General features: G+C 35.1%; 1 long non-coding RNA gene across 1 annotated transcript in view; it reads left to right on the plus strand.

Annotated features, from left to right (window-relative positions):
* LOC128080738 (uncharacterized) overlaps nucleotides 1-27,980 on the plus strand; it is a 216,288-nt gene that overhangs the window by 89,441 nt on the left and 98,867 nt on the right. Inside the window, exon 3 of the long non-coding RNA XR_008206864.1 lies at nucleotides 25,247-25,288. This is a non-coding gene — a long non-coding RNA (uncharacterized LOC128080738). The remainder of the gene's footprint in view (nucleotides 1-25,246; nucleotides 25,289-27,980) is intronic.

Below are 27,980 nucleotides of genomic sequence, written 5' to 3' on the forward strand. Positions count from 1 at the left end.
GCCTTTTGGCAGATGAGAAAGCAGTCACAACTCATCTTTTCCGTATTTACTCATTCTGACTTCCAATTCCACCGTATGGTGGAACTGTATAAAGGTGAAATTGCCTTTTTCCTGCTGGTACTGTTAAATTGCTTCATTACAGTCTCCTTTGCATCTTTCAACATTTTAACAGCTTTACAACTGGTGTCTTTCATTCCTTATCCCTTGCTCTGCATAAACTGCCCTAGCACTTTCTTCTGACTATTTTAACTTTGTTTATCTTTATTTCTTCCATCCTTTTCCAGTTCTTGTGGGTATCTGCCTTCACTATCACACCAATGGAAAACCAATTAAAATGCCTCACTGAAGTATATGCAGAGCTTATGTGGGACCTGTCTCCTGGGGGTTCACAAAAGCTGTGTGTGCATATAGACTTTACGCACATCCTGGAAAGAATTTATGACCCTGTTTCTAAAATCTCAGACAGCTTTGGTACTCAGCTGTTCACTCTGACTGCTGGGCATTTAGCTATTATCTTTAATTCAGAATCAGTAAAACTTGTGCCTTTATTGCAGGTGAGAAGAGCTTAAGGGGTGATCAATGATTTATTCTTAAGATGGGGGAAAATAACCAAAGCAAAATGAGCAGAGAAACTTTATGTATTTCCCACTCTGGTCTGCAATTCTTTTGATTCACAAGGGATGAGTTGTGAATGTGTGAAATTAGATGGAATAGAGAATGCAATTTTAATGTAAGCTTCAGGGTCTGTATTTTCTTTTTCTCTAAAAATCAGTTTAGTATCTATATTTCAACTAATAAAGCATGCTACTTGTTTTCATTTCATTATTTAGGGCTATTTTTGTAGTTAACAAAATAAAACTGAGGTAATAAGAAAGTAGTTCATAAAGCAGAAATTCATTCGAAAATACTTCTTTATAAAAGATAACAGGTAAACTTGTAGAGCAAACAGTCCTGTAAATCAGGTATGTGCCACAAGAGTATTTGTCACTGATGTGAGCATGCAACCATCTCCAAGGCCATGAGAGTTTCTTAGACGAGCCGGGATAAAACCAAAGCTTCTAGTACTGAGGGGTGGGTAACGAAGATGACTCAGTGTTTCAAGTTCCACAGGAGAATTTTGGCAGTGGCTTGTCCCAGTGTGGTGGTCTTCTTGCAGTGAGCTGATGTTAATATTGCTGCAGGCAGCAAAGCAGGATGTCTCTGCTTGCATTCCTACGATGAATAAGTGAGTGGGAATTTGGCATTGGAAGAGCAGGTGTGAGGGCTCACTCCATTCTCTGTACAACTGCTGAAACTCTTGTCAGCAGTTGCTATTCTTTATTCACTGCAGAAGCAGTTACTGTAGTATTTCTACTAGAAGGTGATTCAAGAAAACACAGTGCAACCCAGGGAAACATCTCCCAGGTTTTCTCCACCTGTGATTTTTTCACAGTTCACAAGAGGGAAAATCTTTCCAGAGCTTGTAAGGGATGCCTTGCCCTGATAACATCTCAGTGTGCAAATGTGAATATCCTCTCAACTGCTGTTTCTTTTTTTTTCCGTTGCTTGCATTTTTGCAAGGAAAGCAACAAAATTATTTTTTAAAGTACTTTTTCTGTATTTTTATCATTCATTTGGTTTCTTATGCTGTTTTAGCAGGGGCTAGCTTTGTCATACTAAAAATGTATATCTGTCCATGAAAATCTTTGCTAATTTGAGTGTAGGTAATTACAGTTCTTCCTGTGCGGTAGGTCTGCACTCAGCAATTTTAGTAGGGAAGGGCAGGCAGGCTCAAGAATGGCTCTGCCCTTCTTCTACTTCCTCTTGAAAGGGCATAAACTCCCCTGAAACTTTAAAGACTGGATTAGTTTAAATTGTTTACCAGATAGGAGCCTGTGTTCCTGACCCAAATATGTCATGATAACAAATATATTGCACAAAGACATTGCAAATCACAATCATTAACTGTTGAGCAAGGCTCAAATAATTTATCCTTTTAACAATTTTAAGACATCTGTGAGTTAGTATGAAAAATAAACTAGCTGAAACTGCTGGTTGTCATACTGACAGATTGATCTTTACATTGTCATCATTTTAATTTTTTCTTACATTCACACTGTGCTCAGTGTTTGTGTGTTGTTTTAAATTTAACTTTTACCTTTGTGTTTTCTCCCCTGTTCCTAATGGCTCTACTGCCTCCTTCAGAAATGACACAAGATTGCAATGGTGAGAATTCCCCCTCAGCCTTTCCTAAAAGCACTGTGTGTGACTGAATGGAAAGTCATGGGGCCTTTCCACATTTCCCTTCTCCTTTCCCTCTTTTTTTTTTTTTTCTTTTTTTTTTTTTCACTTTTCATTTTTGTTACAGATTCTTACTACAAAATCCTCTTTCTAAAGCTATCAGCGATGTTGTCTGTCCATATAGCTCACTCACAGCAGTCTGTCAGTTCTGTCCTATAAGCCACGTAAACACTATTGCAAGATGGTTCTATGTCTGAGACACTGTCTTTGGAGCTCAGAACATCGAAGTTCACTTTTTAACTCCCCTCAGAATACTTGCAGATTCAGTTTTGAATCCAAATGTAAAACTTTAAGTAAATGGAAGGTCAGAGTAGACAGATGATATCTGTTAGTCCGCATGCTTGATAGCGCTCTGAAGTCTTCATTAGGTTTTGCTCTTAACCCCAGAAAATCATGCCGAAGAAGTTGACTGAAAACTGTATTTTATGCCTAAATAATCATTTAAAAATGAAAAAAAAAAAAACCAAAAAACTTTGTATTCTTTCTAGAGAGGCATAATTATATTCCTTCTACTTGGAAGATTAGAAATGGTAATTCTATAAGTAGGTAGTCATTATTTTATCATTTAGTATTAGCTATAATAATGTTAGTCATGATGAACTAATGTGGTATTAATATGGATTTCATATGTACTCTCTTGGGAATATAACTGTAATTTACTGTTTTACTCAGATTCAGTTTTTCTAAAATTGTTGTGGAATTAACAGATCCACTTAGCTTTAATCACTATTCCCCTGATTTTATATCAGTGACAACCCGTGATTCTGAAGACCTAACACTAATAAAACTGAGGTGGAAAGGAGAGCTTGCAAGCAGTTAAAAACAGAAGATAAAATAAGAGTTGATTTTTCTAACACTTTTTCAGGAGGGATGGAATGAAAAGGTGTGTGTTTTGCCAAAAAAGTCTGGAATGATGTGTTAGTTAGCATGGAAGCATCTTGTCAGGATAAGTCTGGTAGATCCGGCTGAAACAAGGTGCTGTTTAAGTAATATGAGAAATATGCAACTTGTTTTTTTTATTTCACTGCAGGGAAACTTCTATTTTTTTCCCATGGTTTCAATCCTTTTCAATTGGATTTGGCCCTTTAAAAAAAAACAAAAACAAAAACAAACAAACAAACAAAAAAACAATGTAGAAGGGAATTTCAAAGTCTAAATGCACAGACAAGCGATTGCATATGGAAAAAACTCATTTTCCTCTTCAGCATTCAGCTTTATCACTACCCTGTGATTAAGACACCGCACTTGTGCACAAGATCTTCCTTCAGTTTGTTTCATTCAAACAGTTTTCTGTAGCACAAGTTAAATTCATTTTGTTCTGATTTCATGTACAGTAACAACAAATGCTGTTTGCTTGTTTTCCTCGTAGTTTCATAATTTGCTAAAAGTTAAAGGTATACATTTTAGTAAATTTCAGCTGTGTTGCGATGAGAGCACAGTGAAGTGCCCTGGATTGCTAGTGTTGTGTAGAGGAGATGGCAACACGAGGTTTGCAGGTTCTATGTTTGTTTATTCAATTTGAATGAAGGTTGCTGTTCGTCATTTTTAGACAATTTGGAAAGAGAAAACCCTGATGCATAAGCTAGTAAGCATTCAGAAAAAAAAATAAAATAAAATAAAATTGTTTTGTGTTTCAAATGGAAAAAGATAAATTTAAATGTATTCTTTCTATCTTGGGGTGTCAATGGTTTTTGTTTGTTGCAGGCTTATATATCACAGTATCAGCTCCAGTCTCTACTGAGCTATAAGAAAACTTCCATTGGTAGGATTTGGCTCATATTTCTCCATAACTATAACAAATTTACTGGGATATGTCGAAGTGCTGAGATATGGATAGAAGAGCCTAAGTCACAGCTCTGAGCTCATTAGAACATTTTGTAACATTATTGTCTTTTTTTTCTATTAAAATCTGAGTAGAATATGTCGTTTTTGGGAAGCAAGTATAACCATAGCAAAAAGATAGGCATAAGATGCGAGAACACTATGCTGAAGTCACTGAACAGGAAAAACCTTAATGTCAGTGAGAACCCACAGCCTGGCAACCAGTGATTGCTATGTAATGCTTTTGGTTCAGGGGGCAACATAATATTTGGCTGCATTGACAAGACAAAGAGATTTAGCCAGGCATGTTGAAAAATGGAACATGGAAGTACTCTAGAAGATTGTCAAGGTATGTGGTAAAAACAACACCCAGAGTTCAGAAACCTGCATTACTTGTCATTTTGAAGATTTTCATGGAAGTCATGGTATTAGTGCAGAAAACATAGTACAAATTGCATAGTTTGTGCTGGAAGCCACGTGAGACAATCATAAGAACTTCTTTGGGCTTTATAAATCAAGGCCTTTTTAAAGCTCTTTTATAAATCTGATCAATTTCAAGTTCTGTATGTTCTGCAGTTCAGATTTCCAAAGATGCTTTGCGATATGAAAGCATGCACAATGCAGTTTTTCTGAAGGCACTTTAGGACACATCTGATAAATGTTTAAGTAGGCACTGCAATAGCTGTCATTATGCATCTGGTACTAAATATCAAAGTGCAGGACTGAAAATCCAGATTTTTTTCTGCAAGGTGTGATTAGAACTTAAGAGCATGAAAAAAAAAAATCTCCAGGTGGAGTGAAGAGCTATCAAGAGCTAATGAGTGGGAAGTGTTTAAACTTGGAGAATGTGCCAGAAGTTCAAAGAAATACCTTATTTTTGACATGAATGGATCTTAGTTCTGTGTTTCTCTGCTTTGTTTTGTTTGTTGCTGCACCCTTGTTGTCTGGAGACATTCATAGTCAACACCCAGCGTTTCCCTGTGACGAAGCTTTCCAGTACCTGACAACAGTATTTAAAATTACAGCATTTTTTTGAAAGATTTCTCCTTTGGAAACATAATGAGATACTGATGAGAGTCAGAAGGTTTTATTCTTTCCAGATGTTATCAGGTTTTGTCCCACAGCAATACATTTACAGGAATTGATCTGAGTGTAAATAGCAAACTAAGAAACCTAGGATGACGTAACTGCAGTCTCTTGGAATCTTTGCCTTAGCTTAGGAATCAAAATACTCTTCAGAATCCCTTATGTAATTGTGAAAAGCTATAAACACATTATGTTGAGACCAAATTGCATTGTGAATAAGATTTGCAGTCCCCCTGTATTTTAGGAATACAGCTGGCTTTGAAATAAAGCTTCTTGTGTTCAAATACTATGAAAAGAAACATTCTATATCAGTTGGCTCTGGCTACACAAATTTTGGTTGTCTCTAATCTAGCAGACTCTTGCTACAAAATTACTGAAGATATATCATGATATTAATTTTTACTATGAACCACTGGCAGTGTCTGTTACTTTGATTTAAAATGTAATTGCTACTACTCATACAAGCCCATCTTTCTGTTTTGTTTCTTTTTTTTTGTTTCTTCTTTTTTTTTTTTTTTTTTTTTTTTTTTAAATTAAAAAGGGGAAAAAAGCTAGCCTTGGAATTTAGCAATAATTACCATATGATTTTATTGTAAAGGCTACCAATAAAAAGATTTTGAACTAATAATCTTATCATTTAAAATACTTAAAAGAATAAAGGATAGTAAGAGAGCTCATCATTAGCTGTAGAGATGAAAAATGTAGTTCATAATGTCAAATTCTACTGTGGCTGGATGTTAACTGAATATAGCTCAGTAGTATATGATACGCTAACTGGAGTGAAGCACTTAGATACTACATCCTATCAGCAAGCTGAGAAATTTAAACTGCCTGCTGCTAAAATAAATAACCCGTTTGCTTCATATAAGCACGAGCAAGTTAATGTTAGAATTTATTGTGCCACGTCAAACTGCTTTCCGGAGATTTGTACAACTTGAGTTTGTATTTTGTTTTTTTTTTCCATTATATTTATGTTTATCTCTTTTTTAAAAACAAACAAACAAAAACAAACAAACAAAAAAACAAATTAGTCACAATAAAGACACAAAACTAATTAACCTCAGTCTTAGAACACAATTGCAAATATTTTGGAATATTTAATCATCTACATTCAAATGAAGTTTTGCTTTTAGACTTATTGTTACAAAAAAACACAAAAAAAAAAAACACAAAAAAAAAAACACAAAAAAAGCACTGTATAAAAGAATCTATTGGCATACTTAATTAGTTGAGTTAGAATTTCATCAGTGCCTTTTCCACCCGGAGTATCAAGTGAAACAACACCTGGCTCTTTTCCCATAATCAATATAATCTCTTAAGAGTTCAGTTTCAAAATCAGCTGCAGAGAGTAACAATTAGTGGTTAGTAGTCTTGATAGATTTTATAAGAACCAATTATGTCATTAACAAATTATAAAGTTATCAAGCTGTCTCATGGAGATAATATAGAAAAAAAAAAAAAAAGAGATGATTGTATAGAAAGAGAAAAAATAGAAAGAGAAAAATATGATACGTGTCTGTTATGGGAAAAATGTGTTGTTAATTGAAGCTAACTCTATGGAGTTCACCTTTAGAGCTGGATTTCAAAAGCAAAATACAGAAATCTTATTTTGTTACGTAAATGATGATTTAAATACACTGTAAGAATCCAAATTTCTCTCTTAAAACCCCTACATAGATGTTGCCTGACAGTTACTGTTTTTATTTACAAGCTGTTTGGACATACAGAACCAGGCACCTTCTGTGGAAAGTGACAGGTGCTGAGCTGTGGGCTACTGAGATGTGTTACACCAAACCGTGTTTGGGCAGACAGACTGGCCTTGAATGCCCAAAGGGTAAATAAAGAGCACAAGATTTCTTAGGTATTTCCATTCCTGCTGGCACAGCTAATCTTGAAGTATGTGGAGAAGTTAGTTGTGTGATGGGGAGAGGCACACCTTGACTGAGGTCTTAGCAGGTTTTTCCTCTTCCATTTCCCAATTATCCTTAAATCTGTCTCCAAACATCTGAAGACTAGGATAAGATGCCCTCCAAGGAGATAGAATCTGTGGATTTAAGGCTTCCAGTTATTTTCTCTTCCATTTTGAGTAATACTCCAACTGCTATCTAAAGGTCAGAGCCTCCACTGAAAGCGCAAGTGTTGTAAATGAGGAAAATAAGCCCTACTCAGTTCATTTAAAAAAAAAAAAAAAGAGTGTGGGCATACAAGATTTGAGAGCTTAGATTCCAAGGGAATATGCCTCCCTAAAATTTTGAGTAGCAGTGTTAGGAAGGAGGAGGATTAAGTGACCTGGCCCTGGTGCTACTCCCTGCAGTAGCTCTTGGTGTTCTGAACGGCTCTCATTACCTCTTGTGTTCTCTCTCATGTGCTGTACTCTTGTGTTCTGTTCAAAAGTGTCCAGCTCTCCCAGTTGTAAGTGGACAGAGGTACCTTGCTGAGTTGTTGGATTGCATCTGTAGCCAGGTATCTATCAGACCAAGTGTGCAAGAGTTAACGTGCCCTAATCCTACTATTGAATTTAGTTCCCAATGTAATTATGGAAATAGCTCAGAAAGTAATGCCTCCTATTTTATTATATTGCCCCATGTCATCAGAAGTGGATGTTGGTGGTATGACAGTAAAGATTGACCCTTCCCATAAGTATTCCATTACATGTTGTTGCCATATGACAAATGGCAGCAGAGAAGCAGTCTGACACAATCAGAAATGGAAGTGCACATGTAGCAAAAAATGTGTAATTTAATTCTTCCATGTAGAAAAAAAATGGCATTCATTGACATTCACTGATGCTTTCTGAATGTTTCTGGAGAGCAAACAGTGGATGTGAGCACAGTGAGGTGATGGGGGGTGCATTTCACCAGTGGTGACAGCAACAGTGTGTCACCCCTGCTGGTTTAGATTTTTATAAGCAGGGAATGCAGGCTGTTGTTCCTGGCTGGTGAAAATGCCCTGCTAATGGTGGTATCTTTGTTGTAAAATAGTGTTCTGTAGCTGAGAATTTACTCTGTCAAATAGTTCTGTTATGCTCTTTGTATCTTTTGTAGTTTCTATGGAAATAAATAGGAGGCATTACTTACAGAGATGCATGCCTGAGGAGGTATGAGTGTTCAATCTTTGATCTTTCTAACTAGTTTTGTCTAGAGTTTTCTGCCTTAACATTTGGCCCGATGTTCATTATGCTTCTCATTAATCAATAGACAAAACCATATCTTGATCCAGAACGTATTGCATTTTTAATAATAATAATAATAAAAGATTCCTTCACCTGATAGGGTGTTAACTGCAAAATTATGTAAAACTATGAAACAAATGATCTCAGAACTTTGTAACATAATGCAACTGGAGAAAAGCCGTTGTTAATTCTACTCTAAATAAACAGTGGAGTCAAGACATGATATAATTTTACATACTAGAAGTTTGTTTCTAGACATCCACACACAAAAGTAGGCATGGGACTAATGTGGGCACTACTCATTTATTGCATACAGATTAAAATGGTGAAAAAATTGGAAGTGTTGTATGATATATAAAGCAAATGTCAGAGAAGAATAAAAGTATTTTAATGCAAAAGTACAAAAGAAATGCAATTTTAGGTTGACTTTTTTGAAATAATGTATTTGTTATCACTAATATGTTTGAACAAAAAGGACTGAAACTATTTGTGTGTGCACCCTGTACAGGTTCACACAATTTGGATGAGTGCTGTGGGAACTTTGTTCTCTACCACAGAGATCAAACCTTTGTAGATGAAGTAGTGCTAAATCATGGATGTATCAGACTTTTTGTTATAGTCTGAGATATGTATGTTATGTCAGTTTAAAAAGAAAATACGCTGGGATTTATTAAGCAACGTATTAGATGTTCTCCTTAAACATCTTTTGAGCAAACAAAGGAAAAATGTATCATGAAGATTTCTGCAGGCTGTATCAAACACTGGGTAAACCACAGGTGCAAATCTGAGAGTAGCTGAATTGGTAATTCTGACCCCTCAGTGTAATTTCAGAACAAACACACTTGGTTGTTGTATCCTTTCAGCAAAAGTTGTATTATCTCCAAATGCAACAGAACAATCCAGTATATAACCCTTTCTAGGGACTTGGCAGTACTTCTCATTCAGGTTCTGGGTGGTTCAAGGAGATTGTTGAACCCTGAAGGTGTTAAGGTATCTGTGGCACAGCAGGATACTCTGCTATTAAATTGTATTATTCCTGATTCTGAAAGCTGGTCATGCACTGCTCTGAAGTCAGTGGTAGTGGGGGAAATGAGGCAATCATAGGGTGTTCTTGAGTGTCTTACAATAGTGGAATTCTTTTCCAGAACCCAGATTCTCTACAAATGAGTAATTATTTTTTATTTTTATAGTCTTATCATTCTGATGTGAGGCACTTTCATTTAGAAACTGCAGTACTACTTAAGAGAGCTTATGGGTTTACTTCCTAATCCTTTTTTTTTTTTTTTTTTTTTTTTTTTTTTTTTTTTTTAAATTTATATTTAATTTTGTTTTTTTCTTCCTTTTGGAAATTTTAATTTTACTTCTTATTTTAAAGCATAAATACTACTGAATATTTTCAAGCAATGGTTTGCATGTGTTCTCTAGTTATTGCAAATTAATCATTCAAGCCAAATATATGCTACAGCTAACATGCAGTAAAATAAGTATTTGTATAATTGAAAGACTATTAAGTCTACTTAATCTTTATGAGTGGCATCAATATGGACCCAATTAGCACAGTTTTCAGCCACTTCATAATTCAAAAGAATGTGATCATTAAGCTGGAAGCACATTTGACAGAAACTCCATAGTCATGAAGGTAAAAGCTTGCAAGATCACCCAGAAGGATGGAGAAGCTGTCATTCTTTCATCAGTGCTGTTGAATACTAATGTCAAGGTCAGAAGAGTGTAATTTTAGGCTGCCAAAATATTGTTGTATTTGATCTGCTAGCAGATGTTTAAAAGGAAAGTAAACTAAAAACGTATATATACTTTTGATATGAGAGATATAAAGTTTCAAATACCATTGGAAATATTCTGAATCATTTACTGCTTTGATTGGCACTTCAGTATGCATTTTTTAATTCTAATATTTGCTTTAAACATCATTCTCATTATCTTACAACAGAAATTGTAACTATATACATACGTTACAAATTCTCAGCGTTATTTTAAATTTTGACAATTGTGTTTAATTAGTCACAATTACTGCAAAGACTGAATGCTGAAAACATCTGAATACTAAATTTAGACATATAAAATTGAATAAAATATGAATGATAAAACAGTATATTCATTTTTGCCACGCTTTTCATTTGTGTGATGCAGACATGCTAAGGGGGATTCTTACTCTTCAGGTCTACCTGTCTTCAGGTAGAACCTAATGAGAGGGTAAAAACAAGATGGAACTAGGATGTTTTCAGAGCTCTTTCTGGGACTTAAATGGATGAGATACAATGGCCCCAACCTTCAGCAAGGCAAATTTGAAAGAAATACTCAGAAAAATAATTTCATAGTGGGCATGGTCAAGCATTGCAGTGGGCTGACCAGGCAAGCTGTTGAACTTCCATCTGTAGAGATATTTAGTACCAAGTTGAGTAGTTGTTCACAAAGTGGACCACCTGACCTCCAGACTTCTTCTCCAAGCTAAAATATTCCATGTCATTTCCCTTCTGATACAATAGTTGTTCATGTAACTGATATAAGATTTTGAAAGGATTTGGAGTATCATTTTGAAAATACCAAGAGGCTTTTGTGCTCACTAGTTTACAAAAAGATATTTAGGAACCTGGGAGTCATCTTTTCTGTAAATTGGAACATCTCTTTCACGTCACCCTCTAGGAAGTTTAGCTTTAATTCCTAAACTTGCACTACTTTTTTGCTCTTAACTATCTTTCCTGTTAATGAGCCGTTTCACTTGCTCCTCTATCCAAACAGAGAAGTTCCCAAATAAATTAATCTATAATCTGATACTGTTGTAATAGTTTAAATCTTCACATAATTGTAACATGAATTTGGTTACTCAACTTTCTTTTGAAACAGAGAAGTTCTAGAAAAACAAAATGATAAAGCTGTGTATTTTCATATCTAGTGGGAAGTTTTAGAGTTCAGTTTGGGGTTTACATTTAAGTGCTTTTTGGCTTTGATTGATTTTACATTACATGAATATGTCAATGAGCAGTGGCAAACAATACCTCAGTAGGATTGCTTTTCAGTTCCAGATACATCTTTGAAAGATGTCGAAAATGACATGTTTGCAGTAAAATATACATGGCCGGGTGAACTTTTCTGGTCTTATCTTGCGCCTCAGTAATTCTTAAGCAGAAACCAAAGCCTTTGTTCTGATAAACTAGACATCTTTCTAAAATATATTTATTAAAATGAAATATTCAAAGATTCCGAAGAGCAAGTATATGGAGAGAAAATATATTCTTTTCCTCCTGTGCATGGTTAACTTTCATTCATATTAATGGGGTTATGAACATGCTTCAAGCAGAGAAGGCTATCATTTTTAAAACCTGTCTATTGAATATTTGGTTTGGTTAAATTTATGTTGTCTGTTTACTACAGTGGGGAAAAATAGTTGCTGGAAGGTAATGTTTATTTTGAGTTTAAATCTTTTATGAACATAATTGTCTCTGAAATCACTAGTAAGTGTTTTGAGAGCCTTGAGAATATTTCAAAAAAATATAACTGTATGGCATTTTCATAATTAAAATCTCTTTATACGGCACAATTCCAATATCAGGTTTTTGTTTGTCTCATTCTATGAGTCAGGCAGTTTCTTTCTCCACGAAGAAAAAGAAAGATTTATATAAATTCAAAACAAGTGTGCTGATCCCTGGGACATTTGAGACACTATTGGCACTTAATTAAGAATATTTTTGTATAAAGGGGCACTTTTAAGAAAAATCTAATCAACTGTGGATAAGGGTTGAAAAGAGGGTGATGTAATTCAAGATTTAAATCGTAAATGGTAATTGCGTATGTGTAGTATGAAATGCTCACAGAAGATAGAGGTTTTTTTATTTGCATTGAGTGGTCATATTCATAATGGCAGCTATGTATTTTAAAAGAGTTTTCAAAAGAGTTGGTATTCATAAAAGCTGTTCAGCTAAAATGTCCTTATGACTGGTGCCCATAATTTCTTTGAAAGCAAATTTGCTGCAATTTTATTAAGCATTGAGTTATTTGCTGTGGTGCTGAACAACAGAGGGCATGTTTGGATATTACTGGTTGTTTGCCTGCTTAATTGAGATCAAATTCACCAAATATTTGAGGTTTACATTTAGCTGGAAGACATCTGGGATCAGATTCCAGTCTTAGCATTACTCTTTAAAGATGTGTGTTTTAGGATATGAATGTTTAAATATTAATGGCATTCTGAATATTGGGGAGGCATCGAGTTTATCATCGCTGACAAACTTCCTGTCAGAAAGACACATTCTCCTCTGATTTTTGGAGTAATCTAGAATTATGACATTGTAGCAGCCAGTGCGTGGGATACTACTTGCAAGTGCAATTACATGTTTAAATGAGCTGAGAGAGGAAATCTGTGACTCAGAGGACTTTGTTTTGTTGAAAATGTAGTGGAATTGTTGTATCCATATCCTTTCAGTTCACAGTATCTTAATAGGATTCTATAATTACTTTAAATTCCTTATTTTCTGCAGCAGAGCTTTTTAGTACAAAGAAGCGACTTCATTCTGGCACCACGCAGGGGCTGTCTTTCATTCAAGGTTCTAGCTATCAGGAATGGTGATAGTCCAGACTATGAATCTTCTTATTATAATATGAAAGTATCTCTCATTCATATGAATTCAGTGTTTTCATACTTAAAGGGATTATTAGCTAATTTCCCTCTGTACTGAATGCAAAATAATTAAGATGCATACAACATTTCCCATGTAAATTCTGAAAGGTTCCAGAAGTTTCCATGCAATTTTGGCAGTCTGTAAATGAATCCCTTTCACACAACTCTTGCTAGCAACCTGCTCATACATTTTTATAGTTAAAAACATTCTCTCGGACTCCATGGTGCATGTCTGAAATCCATGGCATACATGCAGTTCTTTTTGTGTATCTAGGCAGGGATACATGTGCGCATATTTCAGTGTTTTTATAAACGTATTGAGTTGTAACTATTCAGATAAATTTTAATTTATTCAGCTCACCATTCCGCTCCCATTGGAAATACATACAAATTCTGTTGTCATTCTGTTTTTAGAGCTTAGCTGGTATAGAAGTTTTTGATCATTTTAGTTCATTTAAGTGGTTCAATCTCTCCGTTACCTTCTTGAAAACATGAGGCGGTTGGACATGTGGATGATACACACATAACCTTTTGGCACTGAAGACCTGATTGTGGCTGTTTATATATGGAACAAAATCCTGATCAATCTCTGACACTTACTGCAGACTTCCCACTGCTTAGAAATGCGTATTGTAATAGCATTTGTATGTTTTCCAGTCCCTTAAGATTTCAATACGCTGCTTCACGGGAGCAAAGAAAATTAGAAATAACATCACAGACACTATAGTAGAAATAAATAAAGTAGCTATTTGTTAATTCTTCTGAACAGATCTTTAAGTATGAATGCAGGAGTCTCTACTGATACATATAATCTGAGTATAAATTAAGTAGGGATAATATTTATATGTTGTATGTATAAACACAGTTATTTCATTTTATATGTAACAGTTAAACTATAAGAACTCAAACTCTTTTTCTCTTACCAATAACTAGACCACAAGAGACACCACTTAGAACAATATTTGAGGAGAAAACAAATCTCTTTAAACTGAAGAAGGTATTTTTCCAGTGTGTGTTGGGGGAGCTGGGGGTGTTGTATTGATTTGTTTGTTTGCTTTTTTATGTAAATTTGACTTGAAAGGCTAAAAATCATTGATTATTTTTGAAAATAATCATCTACTGAATTTAGATGGGACAATAGCTGCTAGAAAAAAATTACTAGATTAACACTAATTTTTCCCTTCTAGTTTGGCAGACAGGTAATACAGTTTCCTGGGACATGTGAGCGTATGAAAAATGAACAGCAGATACACAACCATCTAATCCATTTAGAAGAATAGAAATTAACAGGGGGAAAAGAGATCAAAGACGAAATGGAATAGGAAGAATGCAAACATATTTTAGTATCAGTACAAATTAAACTACAGCAAATGTAAGTAAGGTTTCCCCATCCACTTTAGAATCTGTTCTAACTTTTCACTGAGGTACAAAGCATAAAAGAGAAAAATCTTGTTCATTAACCAGTTATTTTCAATTTCATAAATTATTTTTTTTCTTAAGCTATGTCTGAAATCCTGACAGAAATGACTTGGAAATTCTAGTAAAAATTTCCGTGGTTAGAATATTTCTTTCTTTGAAACACAATGCAAGTGTCTAAGGAACATCTAATAATTTTGTCCAGTTTTCTGCCTCAGCTGAAATTTCTGGTTGACTTTGGAAAATAATTTCATTACCATTTTGCAAATGAAAAGCTGACATAACACTACACACAGGACATTTTTGTGTATTTTTGTCCCATAATTTCCTATATTTTTTTCACTGTAAATGGCATCTGTTTAACATCAGAGAAAAAAATTGAGATATGCTGATATCCAATAAGTACAAGATGAAGCATTTAAGGAAATATTGTGAATTTCTCTATCTTGATAATGTGATTTCCAGGCACTAGATCAATTAAAAAATTTATCCCATCTCCAATGCAAAAATGGGATGCTTATACCATCTTTCCTTCTCCTTTCTTAAACTCCCTAGAACATCATGCCTCAAAAATTTGCTTAATGGGGATGGTATCTAATGTAAAAATCCAAAATTACATCAGGTGATATATTACCTCTCTCTGTTATCAAACTGTGTAGATAAAATCCATGGGAAGACAAATGCTCCCTATGTTGTACCGTAATATTTCCGTACTTGTCTGCAGTGCACTCTAAGACTCATTTACAAGTAAGAAGTAAATAAAACCCTGACAGTTATCTGGAATCCTAGCTCTAATTCTTTTTGTCCCACTGAATATTCTTGTTGCTAGTGGTTATGACTACTGCTGAGGACCCAGCTGCATAAACTACTATATGTATTTTATATGTTTTATATTATGTTATGTTTTTATATTACATTATATACCATATATATATAAACTATATTATATTATATACCATATATATAAACTAGTGTACTACACATAAACTAATGTGAAACTGGTATAGTTAGTGTATCACAGAAATGTGATTTAAAAATACAGTGACATGAATTTATAAGTTAATCTCTGCTGTAGTATGTACCAACTTTTGTTAGTTAGACAATGTATGCATAGCAAACAGGGCACGATTTTGTACATTTGTAAGACACAAACTGTATCCTGTGCTTCCAAAACTGCATTCCTTTTCTCAATTAGTTTTTTACTTGCAGGGACTGCTGTCCCTCACCTTTACTGAAAATGAGCCAACAGGGGGTAACTCTGTAATAAAGTAAGTTAGAATAATCTACCATTAAATCTTTATTTTCAGCATTTAGTTGTCACTTTTCATCACTTATAGAAATTCTTTCTGTACTAATTTAGCTTTACCATTTCCACTGTACTCTGTGAAGCTGTTTTACTCTCCCTTTCTGTACCATCTGAAAGAAAAAATGCTAAGGGATTGATAGAAGATTTTCTGAGCCATTTCTTTGTTTTGATCCTTATGAGCTCTTCCATTTCTGACTGTTGTTTGTTCATTTGGTTGGCTTTTAATCTTCTGCAGCATCTTCAAGACCCAAATAAGGACACTGATGCAGAATTATGAGGAAAATATTATTAAAGATTTTGGAGATAAAATGTACATACATAAGATGCATGTCTATAGTGCTCTCTAGGAAAATTATAATGGCATTAAATTGTACTTTATTAGCAGATTAGAAAAATGCTAAAAAGCAAATGTGTTCACCTTCACTATTAAATGAGTACAGCCTGTGGGCAGTTGCTTAATTATTCACAGGAGAGCCTCATTCATTCCTCATTTCTCTGTGTTTGAGGCACAGCCTAACTCTCATCAAATCCCATTCATGCTTTCTAAGAAAGGGGAACGTTCCTTTTTCTGATACAGGCCTCATTATTGTCATCTCTGCTTGATCGTTTTGTATTCTTAATAGACAATTAGGATGCATTCTGTGGAGGCCATACTGACAGAGCCATAAATTACAAGTAGTACTTGTTTTATTTATTAAGCAGTGCTCTACAGAGTGCCTTGTACTGCCGTATTTTACTATGCGCCGACATCCAGGGTGCTAGAGAATAAGTTACTGCTCGCAGTCAGCAAAGCATAAACTCATTTAGTATTTAGTTGTTGAGACCTTTCTTTGTTTAAATAAATTTGTAGTGACTCTGACTGGAGACAGACCCTGAAGGTGCCAGCTGCTGGCTGGCATAGTGTTATCCAATGAAAACATCACATCTCCTAATAGCTTTTACCTGCAATTGTTTCCAGAAAACACAGAGACATTCTTTTAGGTGGCATGATGTGCATTCACACACAGTTTGTGAAAGCTGTGTCTTGCTGGATGTGCTAACCAGAAACATAGCCTTACAGTAAATTCAGTTGAAAATAACTAAATGGTAATATCCCATACTAGTTTTTGATGTGAATTCACAGTAGTTCAGACCTATTTCATTCAATGAAAAATCTATTAAATTAATCAGCAAAGGGAAGAAAAATCTTACCTGAAACTGCATCTCTCTTTTTCTGCAGGTACCTTAATCACAGCACTTCCAGGCATTTTCTTTGTTCATGTAATTCCACTTTGTATACAAATATTTGTATATAAATATTAATTACTGATGTAATTAGAGCTTGGATTCCCTGTATAAATGCTCTAACAAAGAGGGAATAGAATGATTTTTACTTTCTCTGGCTCATCGGGTATATTAATATTTATTAAAAGTGGTAAAAATTTTCAAGAGAGATAGAAAGATATTTAGCTACAATCTCCCTGTAGTATGGGAGTATAGTTAAGAGAGTTTCTGGGAGGCCAGGAGTTAAATAATTTTCAGGTAGAACAGGCATTTCAAGTTGAGATTTCCATACAGTAGATGATTGCTTGAAAAACTGTTACTAGGCAAAAAGAGTGAAGACCAGATTAGAATCATAGGATCCTTAGAGTTGTAAGGTATCTTTAAAGGTTAGCTTGTCCAAATCCCCTGCAATGAACAATGCACAGCTCAGTCAGATTGCCCAGTGCCTGATCCAGCTCACTTGGAGAGTCTCTCTGGATGCGGCGTCCACCACATCTGTGGGCAGACTGTTCCAGTGCCTGACCAGTCTCTCTGTAAAAGACTTTTTCCTTATATCCAACCTAAATTTTCCTTCTTTAAGCTTGAAGCTATTTCCCCTTGTTCTCTCACCAATGACCCTGCTAAAGTCTTGGTCCCCTTCTTTCCTCGAGCTCTCTTTTAGATACTAAAAGGCTGCTATCACTTCACCTCAGAACCTTCTCTTCTCCATGCTGCACAGCCCCAGCTCTTTCCTCCTCTCCTTGCAGGGAGGCATTCCATCCCTTGGATCATTTTTGTGGCCCTTCTCTGGATGCACTCCAACAGGTCTGTGTCTCTCAAGAGGTCTGTACCAGATTACTGGTATCCTTTTCTCCTCATTTCTATAAAAGGGAGCTATGTGAATTTTTCCATGTCAATTAAAATAACGAGGAAAAATACGTTTGTTTGTAGTTTGCTGATGAAATATGTGGAAAATAGTTTGCACCATTCTCTAGTCTGGTTTCATTTTTTCCAGTAAATATTGGCTTCCTATGTTGTTTGCAGGGGAGCAGCACAGCGAGAAACACAGAATTATTAAGCAAGAAAAGTTAAGGTAACAGGTAACAGAAGGCATTAGGTATACAGATACAGCATGGGGAATTAGTGTCACAGCCTGCTAAAGGAGACTGATGGTGTCCTCACAAGAGCAGTGATCACTGTCAAACTATTTTCGCAACAGACTATCATATTCCACAGCATCATTTAACATGGTTTGGACCAGTTATATTGGTGGCAAACTGCACAAAACTGGTTTTTTTCTTTTAAATTTATTTAGGCCAAGGTGAGTTCAGGGTAATGGGAGAGGTTTTCTGTACTTTGGACCCTTATTATTTTTCTTTTGAGACATAGAACCTGGTGTGTCCCTTAGAAAATGCTGAACACACAAGTATATTCTTGATCAACGTGCAATAGGCTGAGGAAATTCAAAGAAGGAAAAAAGAAAATAGAGCAAAGAAGTTTTTCTACATGTGATGTAGAAAAACATGTATTATACCATTTTCTTTTCTGTATGCACAGTAATTGGAAAGCTGACTTCTGATAGCTCCTGGGTTAAATGCATGGAGTAATAGCTGCAGCTAAGTCACAAACCTTGCAAAATCTCTTTGGTAGAAGGACCTGTTTTCCCTAAGAAAAAAAAAAAAAAAGCTATGAGTAATTACTGAGGAACATTGAAAAGCACGGTTTGAGTCCTAGGGGAGAAAAAAAAAAAAAATCAGTAAAGATGATTAATGGTTATCAGCCATAAAATAAGTGTTTTTAGGCTCTGTCAGTTTTGCTTTTCTAATGAGGACTTAACTGCTCCTAAAGTAAAGCCTTCATCCAAGTTGTGTTTTGTATTTTGTGTAATCGATGCTTCTTACAGACACAGTTACCATCATCATAACCATTCAATTCTTGCGTTTTGGCATCTCACAGGTCTTGTATGCAAGCTTGAGTCTCAAGGGAAGTAAATTTAACTGAAATGTACATGTGCAATTTAATGTGTGATGCAGAGCCATAGAACTTCTCTCAGACTTGCTTATTGTTGCAGAGAGAGCCTTTGTAATTACCAGGGGATTACGGCAGAATATGAAAGACCTTAAGAGTGGCTTTCTTGCAGATCAGGCGTGTGTTCTACACAAACTCTGAAACAATCAGCTAGAGTAGTGAAGCAGAAGTATATTAAAATTTGAAGAGTTCACTGAGAAGGTCGTGATAGACCCTCCTAATTAAAGAAATAAAATCCAACTTGAAAGAATGCGCAAGATTCTCTCGTCAGTAAGGAAAAGGGGCCTTATGAGGACTGGAAATAAGATGATAACCCAAGTACAGTGGATTCATCCTTGTTTTTCTCTACAACAGAAATAATGAAAATTGGGTTTAATGGTACATAAATAAAAATAATTAAATGGAAACTAGTTGTAGTGGTACATTACCTGAATTAATATACAAGATTAAAAGACCAATAACCCAGAAACAATTTAGTTACATTTCTGTTCTTATGTAAATTAGTGAACAATTTTGAACAAGAATGTGGTGCAGTATAGCATCAAAAGCACTTATTTTAACATTGACTTAATTATTTCTTCCCTAATTATTTTTTAGTTATTAAGTATAATTTCATGGATTTCTATAGAACTGCTGAACTTTTTTTTTTTTTTTTTTTTATACTGAGCTGTATATTTTTTCTCTATCCCTTTTCCTTTTAGAACTCGAAACTGACAAAAGCAGTACCGTATTTTGTAGTACTACATGATGGAAATAGGTCTGCATCAGTCATGTAGATGAGGTTGAATAAGTGTTTTTATTCCTGATAATTTCACATGTTCAATTCTGATCATAGAGGATTCAGTGCTAGCCTTACTCTTTTTATACTGAAAGTTGCATCAGGCCTTGAGATTTCTATTAATGAATTCTTTTCAGTGTGGCTGAAATTAAAGAAAATTAAGGTGAATTATCATTTAGTGATGAACAAGTAAGAAAATCGCACAGCAGTTTTGGAAATATTGCATATCTATATTAAATTACCACAATACTGAACTGAAAGATCTGTATATTTACATTTTAAAATTATAGCTGCTCTGTAGCTGTAGAAATGCTTTACAAAAGGAGTTAGAGAATCTTGATTCTTTTTCCAGTTCACTTACTAATGGAATACATTAGCATTTTTTTCATTTTGTCATTATATATTTCTAAATAACTTTTTTTTTTTTTTTTTTTTTCTTCTACATATTAATTTGTAACACACTTAAAAAGGTGCTAACGGCCATTTGGCCTTTTTTTTTTTTTTTTTTTTGTGAAATTTACAAATACTTTATAGAGTCTTAGAGTACTTTGAATCACAGAATCATAGACTTGCTATGCTTGTTGGTCATGAGGAAGAACTTTTCCCTACTACCTATTTTTCTTTCAATATCCCATGAACGTCCTTGTGATAAAAGCAGCATACATTTTGTGAACCATTCATTAGAGTACTCATTTTCCATTTCAGATCTTGTTGTCACATCAGAGCAGAATTTTCTTAAGAAGTCAGTCAGCTGACTTTTTAAGTCAGCTGTTCTTATAGGAGTCTGTTGAAAATTAGTGATTACTGACAAAAACTTGTATTCCCTGCCCAAATGGAGGAATTGAAAAGCTCATGAAGCTTCTAAAGTGAATATGATGTTCTGTGTTCAGTGTGGGTGGGCTGGAATGGAACATTGGAAATATTAGAAATTAGACCTGCAAGAAGTAAAACTTTTCTTTTAATGCATTTTTTGTTTGAAAGACTTACATCCAGTTAACTTGTCACTGATATCCCTAGAGCTTCTGAATGCTGTCAGAAAAACATGAAGATTTTAGGAGTGAAATAGTGACAGTGAAAGAAAAACAAGATTTAAATACCATAAGTGAATTATGCCTTGTTCAAATTTAAACAACAACATTCTGTATCCAATCTTCAGGAAAGTAAATGAATTCTCTAGTCTGAGCTGATGGCTAGTAGTCTCAATTTCAGATATATTTTTCTGTTGCTCAGTATAATGATTTATTTCCTCATAAAACAGACTCAGCTGAGCTTGCAGGAAGTATGTAATAAACTAAATATAAAATATCACAGTCAAATAGGAGGTTTACAACCATGATATCATAGAAATTCAAAATTCATGTTGCCAGATGAACTATACTGGCTCAAAAAACCCCAAACCCGTGACCATTCCTTTCTCATATGCTAAAAAGTATGACATATATACCCTGTACAAGCTGAAACATTAACTTAATACAGCTTTCACTGTAATATCTCCCTCTTACTTCACTAGTTCTGAGAATGCCATTTGTAATACAGACCTTAAATGGCAATCCATCCTAGGTCCACGGGAGTTATTAGTGCTTATTACAAACATATATTAACAGAAAGCTCAAACTCAAGAGCCAAATAAATAAATAAATAAATAAATTTAAAAAAATTAGTGAGGAAGGGGTTTTATACACGCAAAAATTTTTAATCCCATCTTGAATTTCGAGCCTAACCTGAACGTGGGGGGAAATAAGTTTTTCCATCAAATATCTGAATATATTTTTAGTGAATAAATTTAAAGAAACACTGCCTGTCCTTTTTTTTTTTTTTTTTTTTTTTTAAGTGCAGACTGAACTTGGAATGTCTTTCATTTTTCTTCTTGGAAAGGAAAAGATTCACAAAACTGTGGGGAGAAGACAACAACTGCTTCTCTTTTCCATCTTCCCCTCTCATGCACTTACCTCTCCCCCCACGAGGTTGAAGAACTCACCATATGTTCCTAATGCAGTAACTCCTATATATAGGAGGCTAGGTTTCAACTTCTTTCCCCTGACTGAGCTTTAAACCCTCATTTTCCACTTTCCAGGGGAATCACATAGCCAGTGGATGTTCTGCAGTGGTATGCTCTCACCTGAGCTGTTTGAACTGCTTCTTTGACCCCGCTGTGTGCCTCCCCAGTGAATGCTTTAACCGCCAGACCAAAGAGTCATTCTCGCTCTTTGACTCAGTATTTAAATAATCCATGCAGAACAGCTTTTCCATGGGGATCAGGAAAAGCCAATTACAGATTTCTCACTGGTTTAAGAACTCTTCTGGGAAAGTTAAAATGTGGGTTCAAGAACACCCTGACAAAGAGGGACTTGAACCCGATTGTCCCGCATTGTATATCAGATGAGGCCCTGACCACGGAGCTATTGAATAAATAAAGAGAGGGGGGATTCCTTTTATTTCCATGAATGATTTACAAAGAGTGTGTAAACCTAATCTTTCATTTCCAGTTCTTTGGTTCTGTGTTGAAATGGCTTCTGCAGAGTTTCCTTTATCTGTGGCAAGAGTAATATTCCATATTGCTGGTTGGACAAAAACACTGTTTCTTAAAACCAGTGAAAGATAATTCTTCTCTACGTTTATTTAATCCTAGTGTATTCCCAGATTATTTGTCAGTCCATCCTTGATGAAATCGAAGTATGTTTTTGTTTGGCGGTAAATGCAAAATGTTGGTTAATTTGGGGGTGGTAGAGTTAGGAAGAGCAGAATGATTTTTCAGTAACTGTTGTGTTAAAGCATCTAATTGAAAAATTATTCACACAAAGTTCTGCTGCACGTGTCTCCATTTTGTCTGACATTCAAGGATCTGTACTGAACTAATGTGCTTTCATTAAGCGGGTTTAGTAGAAGTTGCTAGCCACATGAGTGTGCTAATTTAAACTCAGACTCAAAGATCAATACAAATGGAGAAAAAAACAGTGTCTGTTTATTGAATCTGAATAATCTTTTCTTACAGTTTACATTGCCACAGAATGTGAGAAAAAGACAAAACAATGATGGGGGGTCTGTGGGAAGAGATCCAGCAGTATCTTTTAGGCACAGCTGATTTATTGACCATTTGCGAGAAAATCCCTCAGTAGCAGTCTGCATATGTAGAAATAGTTGTTGGATATTGCAAAGTCACACAGAAAATCTACTTATACCAGTTATGAAATCCAGCCTTCCTGAAGCTTAATTCAGTGAATGATTACCTTTTGTCTAGAGGTGTGGTGAAGGAATAAGAACAACTGTGTACCATCTAGTGACTAGATAGAGGTGTTGGGTTTTTTTTTCCTGTTTCTGATGCTCTTTTATTAAATGCTAACAGGGAACATTATTCTCATTACCACTTCTCTCAAAATAATGCAAAAAGCACATTTTTTCTAAAAGACCTTATAACCAGAAATTCAAAGGAAACTGACATTCTGGCTGGAGAAGTCATTTGTCCTTGTCAATTGTTAATTTGTTGGTTGGATTTTTTTGGTTTTTTGTTTGTTTGTTTTCTTTTCAAAAATATATATGGTACATTGGATTTTTATGGTTCACTTTTCAAGTACAATAAAGAATTGCAGAGTCACAAAGGTTGGTAAAGTCCTCCAAGATCGTCCAGTCCAACTGTCCACCTGCCACCAATGTTTCCCCACTAAACCAGGTCCCTCAGTACAACATTAAATATTTCTTGAACATAGTCAGGGACCCACCACCTCCCTGGGCAGCCCATTTCAGCATTTGACCACCCTTCTGGAGAAGTTTTTCCTAGTATCCAACCTAAATCTTCCTTGGTGCAGCTTGAGACCATTCTCACTCGTGCTGTTGCTAGTTACCTGGTAGAAGAGGCCAACCCCTACATAGAGAGTGTTAAAATCTCCTCTGAGCCTCTTCTTGTCCAGACTAAACAATTCCAGCTTCCATAGCCGTTCCTCATAAGATTTGTGCTCAAGGCCTCTCAGCAGTTTCATTGCCCACCTTGGCACGAGCTTTAAGATCTCAGTGTCTTTCTTTTAGTGTGGGGCCCAAAACTGAACATAGCACTGAAGGTGCAGTCTCACCAGAGCTGAGTATGACTGGAAGATCACCTCCTGCTCCTACTGGCTGCACTGTTTCAATTAGAAAACTGGGTGCCATTGACCTTCCTGGTCACCTGGGCACACTGCTGGCTCAGGTTCAGCCAAGATTACTGTCAGTAAAACTTATTGAATTCTATTTTTAACTAAAAATCTGTCACTCTCTCTGATTTTGGATCTTTCTTATTCTGTAGAACTAAAGCCATTTTCAATTCTAGATAGATTAAGATATTTCAGCAAATGTTTTATTTTGAAAATTGGAATTATTTTCTAAACTGCACTGGTGAAAAGAGTTAGAGGATGCAAATAACCAACCTTCCTTTCTTTCTTCCATCCATCCTTCTATAGGAAGTCCCTTCCTTCACCAAAAAACAATTAAAAAGTCTGATTTTATATTCTCAACCAAACAGTTAATTATTGATTCGGTCTCAAAGGAGTAAATGGAAATGTATGACAAGTGCAAATTTTAATAAAATATTTCTAACTAGATCACTCCAACACTTATTCTTCATAGATGTATATGCTGCTGTAAAAATAATACATTTTTCTCTTGTTCACTTATGCTCCATTTTTTTGTTTCTCAAAAAGAAATGGGGCAAAATCTACAATCGCCTGAAGCACAGCTATCTGTAACAGGACTTAATCTTTCTATTAAGTATTCCCTGCCTGAGTGTCACACTGAGGCCACTTAAGTCACTTCAGCATTAGTTAGAGACGTTTAGAAACACTTCTTCTGAGTACTTTACTGGTTCATCAAGACCTAACCCTTTGAACATTGCTTTAAGGCATTTTGGTTTTTCTCTGAGTCACTGAAGCAAAATTGGAGCATCTGGATGCAGTGTCAAAATAGCCCACACAGCTTCAGTGCAGCACCCAAGTGAATAATCTCAACATGGAATACAAACACTGCATTAGTGATTGCCGGAAGGCTACAGTTCATCTTCTTCTGAAATACAATGAAAAAAAAAAAAAAAAAAAGTGGAAGAAAAGTTGAAGGATGATAGGCTTTTTTTTCTTTGTATTTCCTGTTATATGAACAAAGAATCAATCTGTGTTTTGATGGTTCGTTCAGTGTTTGGCAGCATTGCCATACCAGTCCACCAGTACCCTGTTTCCCAGACAAAGGAGTAATTGATTTTTACAGTTCATGCCATGTAAGGCATTTGAATGCAAAGTAACATATCCAGTTGCTGATGTGTTAGTTGTGAATCGAAGTAGTGTAAGAAAAAAAAGTATGAGGATGTTTTATTAGTCCGTAATTCTTTATTCTACTTAAAAAGTGAACCATAAAAAGTTTTATTAGTAATGTGACATCTAATTATATTCTGTTGAGTTGTATATAAAACTTCATTATCTCCATGAGCTTTGTGAAATCATCTCTCTTTCACTTTGTTTTCTCTAACAGATGGCAACAAAATTGCATTCCATTGATTGAAGCTTTTTAAAGGTAAATCTTTTTATTCCTTCTGTTGAAATAGACTTCACATACTATTTTCCTTAAGCTGCTAAAATGTTCTTTGCTGTTGTTTCTTATGGACAAAACTGGGTTCTGATCCTACTTCCTTGAAAACTTCTGCACAGTTAATACTCTGTAAGAGCCCATGAGATGTCTGGTGTATGGCTACAGATACAATTCCCAGAAAAGATTTATTTTGCCATAGGCAAGAATACCTTATGTGAGGCTTAGGCCAGCAGGTCAAGAAATATAAATGATAAACATACCACCTGGCATCAGGCTTTGCCTGGAAATGTGCTCCAATAGATGATCTGTAGAGTTCACACCAGAATGAATACTGGAGAATAGAACTGGGTCACAACAACTTGTATAGTCTGTTTTCTCACTCCTTATTTTCTGAATAACTACGTAGGGCTTTTTGTATAAATACAGTGCCTGCAACTAAATCCAAGCAAAACCATCAGATTGATATAAAGCTCCGTTATTTTTATATTTTTCAGATAATATAGATGTCTACTGTGTGTATGTATGCATAAGAAAATGAAATACAATAAGATAATTAGCAGTTTGATGGTGCGAAAAACTGTGACAATGACACGGCCTTATTATTCACATTGCTATTATATAAGCAATGCCAAAATATATTTGGGTTGGAAGGTGTCAAGTAAATGGGTGACACTGTTTCTAGCTTGTCTAACTACCATTAATTTAGTTAGCATTCATTGTAATTACACTGATCATAATGAATTCATTTAGTATTAATGTGAACATTAGAGATCTTTTTAGGAACTCCATTATAATTCAGCAATAATTAATGTACATATTAAATGAAGTGTTACTACTCAATGCTATTATAAAGCCATGTTGTTTCATTTGAAAATCTTTAGAGCAGGTTGTGTTTGATCTGGTTGGTATTCTGACTGTTGCCAAGAGGTATTATGCAATGGCAAAGGGCAATTCACATTGAGAGACTCCTGTTAACTTTTCAGAGATTCCATGTTTGCACTTGTCTACTGGTCCCCATATAACTTAGCATTTGAAACAGAATACTTCATGGCCATGATAATATTAAAAACATATAATACTAAAAAAAAAATCTCAACAAATAATTTCTAATGTTTTAGACATTATCCAATAAAGGAGGTACTTGTTTAGAACTAAACTGCAATGCAGTACTTTGCTGACATCCTGATTATGTATTAACCTACTTTGATTACATATTTACTTCTACAGTGATTATTCTTCCCTCTTACCCTCGAAGTGGAATCCAAAACTGAGAAACAATTGTTTCACTTATTTCCCTTGTATCACATATTTGGAAAACCTAGGTTATTGAATGGGATTTATCAGGGAGTTACACAAAAATAATGAATAGTATATCTGTAGCAAAAGAAGGAATCACCCAGAATCATATGGCTGTGCATCTTATCTATTGGCAATGACTATAAATATATTCCTAGAAAAAGTGAGAGTAATAATTACAAAACACTTTTCCAGATGCTTTTCAGGCCTCCAACAATTTTAGCTGAAGAAAATTCAGCTAGAGTGATTTACAGAAATTAAAACATTGTTGGTTTTCTCCTCCATGAATCTTTTCTTATAACCTATGCAAACTTTAAAACTGTGTCCTTTGACACTAAGTTGCACAGGTCTATTACTCTGCTCACTCTGTGCATTAATAAAAATAGATATCATTTTTAATATGGTTTTGTGTAGCTTCATTTAAATCTACATTGGATTGGATAGATTTGAACTGGAAGAACAATAAACAGTTAATGCCTGTCCACTTCCTCTGTGCCACCAGTGATTTGTGAGCATCGGCTCACAAATATCCATCCCTCTTAGGAGGACTTGTCAAGAGAAGCATCCTACTGCTCTACCTGCACAGAAGATGTTGTTTACCCTTTCTGGATTTTGTATGCTAGATGTGGTTTTTGCAGTGGGAGAGGGTTACACCATTTCAAAATGATTTCTCCTGCTATTCTCAGTTTCTTACTGAATACTTGAACACTTGTGGAACTATTTATTTACTTAAGTCTGATAGTAATTATAAGCTCCAATGTTCTTTTTTCACCTTGTACATCACTTTACATTTTTTTACATGACATTTAATCTGCCACTGTATTGCTCAGTCACTATTTGTTTGCACTGCATTATATATATCTTCTAGCTCTCTGTACCTTTGCAATTTTAGGTGAGAGAGAATGCACTGGCACTAGTCAATAAGCTGTTCCATCTGTGAATTGTCTTACAACTCTTCAGTGAACATTTTATTATTCTAATGATTTGTGACTATTCATTTTCTCATCACTTCCTTTCTCCTTCAAGTAGATATTCCCACTGAGGGTTATTAGGATACATTATTACACAGCAAGCAATCTTTACCTGCAGTTCTACAAAATATGTCAATGTAATGCTAATTAATAAGAAGTCCACTAATCTATGAACTTTTGACTTCTCTTCTGCTGATACATTTGACCTTGGGCAAATCACTTAACCTCTGTGTTTTTTTTATTGTTTCTCTTCTTAGACTGCAAAAAATGGAATTAGCGTTCTCTTTAAAACTGCTGAGCTTTATAGATTATGTATACGCTAGGTATTTTTATTTGATTTACACACTGAATCAAATTAAGGCTTTGAAAAAAGAGCAGATATAATAGAATAACTTTAAGTTAGGAAATTG

The sequence above is a fragment of the Tympanuchus pallidicinctus genome, unplaced genomic scaffold, assembly GCF_026119805.1.
Source record: "Tympanuchus pallidicinctus isolate F22 unplaced genomic scaffold, pur_lepc_1.0 scaffold2, whole genome shotgun sequence".
Classification (NCBI taxonomy): Eukaryota; Metazoa; Chordata; class Aves; order Galliformes; family Phasianidae; genus Tympanuchus; species Tympanuchus pallidicinctus.